This window comes from Mastigoproctus giganteus, chromosome 10 (assembly GCF_048544385.1).
Source record: "Mastigoproctus giganteus isolate SK-2022 chromosome 10, ASM4854438v1, whole genome shotgun sequence".
NCBI classification, from domain to species: domain Eukaryota; kingdom Metazoa; phylum Arthropoda; class Arachnida; order Uropygi; family Thelyphonidae; genus Mastigoproctus; species Mastigoproctus giganteus.
This window is the reverse complement of record NC_143584.1, coordinates 94,556,949-94,563,016: the sequence shown is the minus strand read 5'-3', so window position 1 is coordinate 94,563,016 and position 6,068 is coordinate 94,556,949.

Here is a 6,068-nt window from a genome sequence, read left to right as displayed (position 1 = left end):
TGTAAAATATGTTGATATTTACACATTCTTATCCTAAGAATTTGATGAATATAAATAATTAAAGGTTAAAAACTTAAAAGAAATTAAGAAAAAAAGACACGTGCATGTAACTTTGATTTTAGAAACAGATACATAAAATCCGAGGAATATTTAAAAATTGATTAAACGAAAAGACACTCATCTTCTGTTACCCTCAAAGAGTGAAATTAGACTATGCCTCGAAACAGATTTTTTTTTGGTCAAGCTAGATGGTAATAGATCGAATTATGGAAAGTAACGTATCAGGGTTCATCTCCGGTAATCTCCTTCTCCTAATTGTTGAACCTTGTTGTTGAATCTATTATACATTACCAAAACCGTTCTTGAACATACTTGTATGTTTGTCAAGAGCCTGCTCTTGATTTTTGCAAAAGTTAATCTAATTAATTAATCATAATTAATTAGATTAACTTTTAATTACGAAAGTGCATAATTGAATAAATTCTGAAATGGCCAAGTTTGCAATACATTTTCTGTATGCAGTGTGTGTTAACAGGGGATTTTTTCCCAGTTGTTTTATGTAAAACAAAATTTAAAATATTGATAATTGTAGTACTTGAATTCAAATAACAAATTTAAACGTCAGAAACAGCTGCAAGCTTGTTAGGGTGGGGGGCTAGCAAAAAGGAAATTGGTTAAAGGGTTATCCACAAATTACGTAACGTAAAGAACGAGATTGGTTCAGGTATAATGCTGGGTGGGGGAACTCACAAAATGCTAACAAAGTTTAGACTGAAAATAACGTGCAATGTGACTAAGGCTTCTCTCAAGCAAAATATATGAAACTATTGTTTGTTAAGAACTCAAATAAAGTAAGGCAGTCTAGCACATTTTTCATCTATTCATTAATGGTAACCAAAGGTTATTGCTGTTCATTTTCTTTCATTGATCAATGATAACTTCTCATATCTTTAATTTGCCACGAAATGTTTTTAAACGACAACCACTATGTTTTTTGTTTGTTTGTTTTGTATTTGCGACATCAGTGCATCAGCAAATTGTGTGTGTATATTTTATGGTCGGTTTACAGTTTTGATGGATGAAAATCTGGAATTTATGGGATTAAAAATCGTGCTGGTTGGTTGCTGTAAGGTTAAAGGTGCATTAGCAACTTTGGCAATATTGCGCCGTTATGATGTCTGTATATTGTGTGTGTTTTGTGGTCGATTTGCTGTTTGCTGGACGTAAAACCAGAGTTTGTGGGAGAAGAAACCAAGCTACCCTCGCCCGAGACCGATTAACTTAGCCACATTGTAAAAAAGATCCATAAAAATTCCTCTCGTCATTGACGGGATTCGAACTTGGGTCTTTTCCACCAGGTTTAGGGAGGAGGACGATGATTATACCAACTGTGATATAGAGGGCGGAAAAAAAATCGTACAACTCTCACTCCATCACGACCGACTTTGGCTCCTGTGTGTAGAAAAAATAAATAAATAAAATAAATAAGTTTCTCCCATAGAGATGAAAATTGACATCTGGACTGAAGCAAACGTAGAACAATTGCAATTATGAGCACTGTGTTAATAGACCATTCTAAAATTATAGAAAATACTAAGAGCTGATAAAATAATTATAAATTTAAAACAATGCATTTTACTGTACTAAAATGAAATAATCATCGTATTTCAAATGCGCAGTTAGTTCAGAAATCGATTTAAACCACCACACTGTGTTAACGAAGATGAACTTGTATCCTTGAACCGAGTTCCACATTGCTAAACCCTCATGTTAGGCTGCTTATCGTAGACATTCACTTACTATTTCGTAGCACGAGTACAGTTTATACTTGGGGACAAACACACTTTCAAAAGGATTGACAACTATAATACATGGATTTATAAGCATTATTAATGTACACTGAAAGGACAGAATTCATATGGGAGTTGCCAACCCATCAGAGTCCCATTGCTTACACGACCGTACAGGACTCTACGCCTCAACTGGCGAAAGAACATAGACCACGGATCATTGGAGATGGGTCTCCTGGCCGATGAGTCCCGTTACCATTTATTTCGAACGGACGGGAGGATGCGTATCTGGCGGAAACCGCAGGAAGCTATGCACCCGTCATGTGAACAAGGAACTGTTCAGGGAGGTGGACGGTCGCTAATGGTCTGGGGAGTGTTGATGGCACGTTGCGACCTCTGGTGTGTCTAGACGCCTCTCTGAACGGTCCCGATTCGTGTCCATCCTTGCAGACCATCTGCATTCCTTCATGGTCATCGTGCACCCACAGGGCAAGGGACTCTACCAGCAGTACAATGAGCCTTCCCACAGAGCCGTGATGACTAGAACATGGTTCGAAGAGCATTCCGCAGATCTTGCCACCATGGAATGGCCTTCCCGTTCACGAACCCTGTGGAGCATCTTTGGGATGCTGTGGAAAGGTCCGTTCGAGCTTTGGATCCTCCGCCAAGGAATGCGATGGAACTATGGACAGCGGTGCAGCAAGCATGGATGGAAATATCTGTCATGCTCTCGTGAACTAGTGGGGTCAATGCGTCGTCGTGTGACTGCCCTTATCCAGGGGAAAGGTGGGCCTACTCGTTACTAGGTAGGTATCCTTTGATTTGTGCGCACTCGGCGTCTTTTGTGGCATCAGGTGGATTCGAATAATTATTATGAAATTCTCTTCTTGTGTGTTGAATTCTGCTACTACGGTAATTTTTTTTTTTTTTGTTAATTTGTTATGTACAGCCGTGTCACTACAAAACGTGTATTCTTCAAAATATGTAATTTAGTTTAAAATTGTTGTTACCTTGAAAAAAAAAAAAAAAATCAGTTTCAGTTTTCGAGCTCCATTAGTCCTTATTTTTGTGCTTCTTCGAAATATCTAGGGTACTTAATCGAATAGATGTTAGGAAGATTTGCTGTTGAAAAAGGTTTTTTTTTAATTCTTTTTTGAAGCCTCCCATTTTATGTTACCACGATGCATTATTTTATGCTGTTTTGCGTGTTATGTCGAAATGCGGGTGACATATCTTCGCAGAAACACTTTTAACAGTTCAAGAACATAAACCTTTAAACGGATGTCAGGAATAATATTCGCACGCGGATATGTGAAGAGCTGCTGTCCATTCTTGTTGATAACAAGGCGAGTAGCGGATGTAGTGCTGTGCGAGTGAAGAATTCCTTTCCGGTTCTAATGCCAACGCGCATTTCAAGCAACCCATCAGCTGCCGTCGGTCTCTTCGTTTGGCTGTGGCATTCTCTTCACAGCACGCGATGATTTCAAAGGACATTCTTCCGTGTGTCGATGGATGTGTCCTCTCAGCTACGTTGAGCTGGTGGAAAATATTCTTCAGTGTTGATTTTATTTCCTTCCAACCCACCACCCTTTCTGAGCAGTCATTCCGATCACCTTTAGTTTTATCGGCGTAGTTATGGCAACTACTCCGGCTATAGATAACGCCATTCTTCAGTGATCAGGGACGGAGACTGTTAGATCGCTTCCTGGTCGTCAATAAATCAAAGTTTCTGCACCAGATAGGTATATTTACCTTTCTCCCTCTCAAGCCTAACCACACAGTTAACGTAATTACGGAGTGTCTGTAAAACGAATTCATTCTTCTAAATCAAACAGAGCGAAGGGCTAACACATTTGCTCTGGTCAAGCGGATTGCACGTGGAAGCTAACAGACGGAACAATTTCACTGACGTGGAATGTCATATCTTCGAAGAACACTTTTCACTCAGTAACGCCGTTCACACTTAATTGAATCCTTGCGACACAGGATTGCTGCTATAAGTGAAACGATGGCATTGTGTATACCATAATATTCTTAATATTTTGGTAGGGTTTGTATATGTTGTCAATACTGAGAAATGAAGTTGTAAAAAAATACGTACCAGTTAACAAGTAATTGTTTATTCCTCAATGTAAACCGAAAATATGAAGCCACTGTTCGAAGAGTTTAGGAAATTACCTTCTGACCCGTGATATTTAGAGAATTGATGGATCATTTTATGGATATTATGTATTCGTATTCGCAGCTAACCGATGAAACAAAAAATAACGCCAAAACATTTTGTTCTGCTAAGGATGTTTTTTTTATTGTGATAATAATAATATTTGTAAAAGTCTACATTTGATCATGCTCCCAACATTTTTATTCATTTATTTAATAAACTTTATTCGAAGTAACTAATGGAATTTTTATTTTATGATTCGTTATTTGTGAGACTGATAATCTGGATTCTAATTTTCTCTTTTATCACGTTAGCTGCGTGGTTTCTGTAGACAATTTTATATTGATTTTTTTTTCTTCTTCTTTTGTCTCCCCCCTCCCTTTCCCTTTTACACTGTTCAAAGAAAGTGAATTGCCCCTTAAAATTGTAATTGCCGTCCAAATAACGTGAGTATATGGCAATATTTCATACAGATTGCATCAGATAAGATTGGCACTCATAGGTGATGACGTAATATTGCATCAGCTGTTACTTTTGGCTACATAAGCACGCTCTGCAAGAGTTGCAGTCATTCCTTGCTTGTGTCAGGATGGCGAGTTACGTGCAGTTGACGCCACGAAGAAAGGCTGCTATTGTTGCTTTACGTGAGGAAGGATGTTCTTTCCGTTATATTGCTTATAGAGTGTCTTGTAATCAGTCGCCAGTGAGTAGATTTCTTTCCAAACTCAAGAATACTGGTTCAAGAATACCAAAACAGGATCGTGTTTTGAAGCGCTTATGCCTTAAAAACCGCAAAGCTTCTTCGTCTAAGCTAAAAAGAGAATGGGAAGAACATACAGGAGTGGTAGCAAGTGCAGTAGCAGTCAGAAGACGCCTCTTCAAAAATGGACTTGTAGCACTAAGAAGAAGCCCCTCCTCACACAAAAAATGAAAAAGGCCCGATGAATTTGGTGTAAGAAGCATGTGAAATGGACCCCAGAGCAGTGGAAGTCAGTTATTTTCTCGGATGAGAAGAAATTCAACCTGTATGGCTCTGATGGGAGACAAACGATTCACTGTAGACGTGGTGAAGAATACCATCCAGAGTGTATGGTGTCTACAGTGAAATTCCCTACCAGTCAAATGATATGGGGTGCATTTCGTATGGCAGAGTAAGTCACCTGCAGTTTATAAAAAGTTCCATAAATGCCAATGGATACCTGGCTATATTGGAAGGCAAATCGTTGCCAATCAGGTGAAAAAAAATGGTTGGAAGAACGGTTCATTACAACTGTTAGCTGGCCAGGAAACAGCCCGGACCTGAATACTATAGAGAACTGTTGGCATAGTGTGGAATTTATTGGGGGAATTCACTGACTAAAAGATTAACGGTAGCCGCAGGCAGAGGCGAAAGTGATTCTTGCACTGTTTATATTATAATGAGCAGCAGCGTAGAGAGCAAGTTGCTGGGGACTTCAAGAGCTGCTGGAAGTCATCATGGAAAAAGTAAATACATGGGCTGTGTTAAGGTAAATAAGAGTAAGAATAAGTGCATGTATACTAATGCTAGAATTATAGTAAATAAAATTGATGAATTTGAAGTGCTGATCAAGACAACAAAGGCAGGTATCGTTGGGATATCAGAGACGTGGTGTTACACAGATATAAGCAGGGCAGAATTGGAATTTGGGGAGTTTCTTGTGGATTTCACCTTTAATCCACAAGTTCCAGATATTGACTGGAACTTGTGGATAAGTCACTCGCACGATAGCAAGACTTTTGTGGATTTATTGGAGGATTGTTTTCTACAGCAACATGTTTGAGGGGCAACCAGATGGAGTAAATACCCTTGATCTGATTATCAGCAGTGATTATTCATGCATTAAGAATTTGCAGATAAAGGAACCACTAGGTGACAGTGATCAGTGTACTGACGTGGGATTTACTTAAAGATGTAAAGGGAAGGGTTTTTGCTTTCGTAGAGGTGACTGCAGTGGTCTCAGGCAGTTTTTAAATTCATACAGTGGGATCAACTGATAATGTTACCAAGGTGAATTCTAAATGGGAAGCCTTCAGGGACTTAATCTTGGAGGCTACTAGGCTTTTCATACCAATTAAGAAATACTGTACAAGGTTCA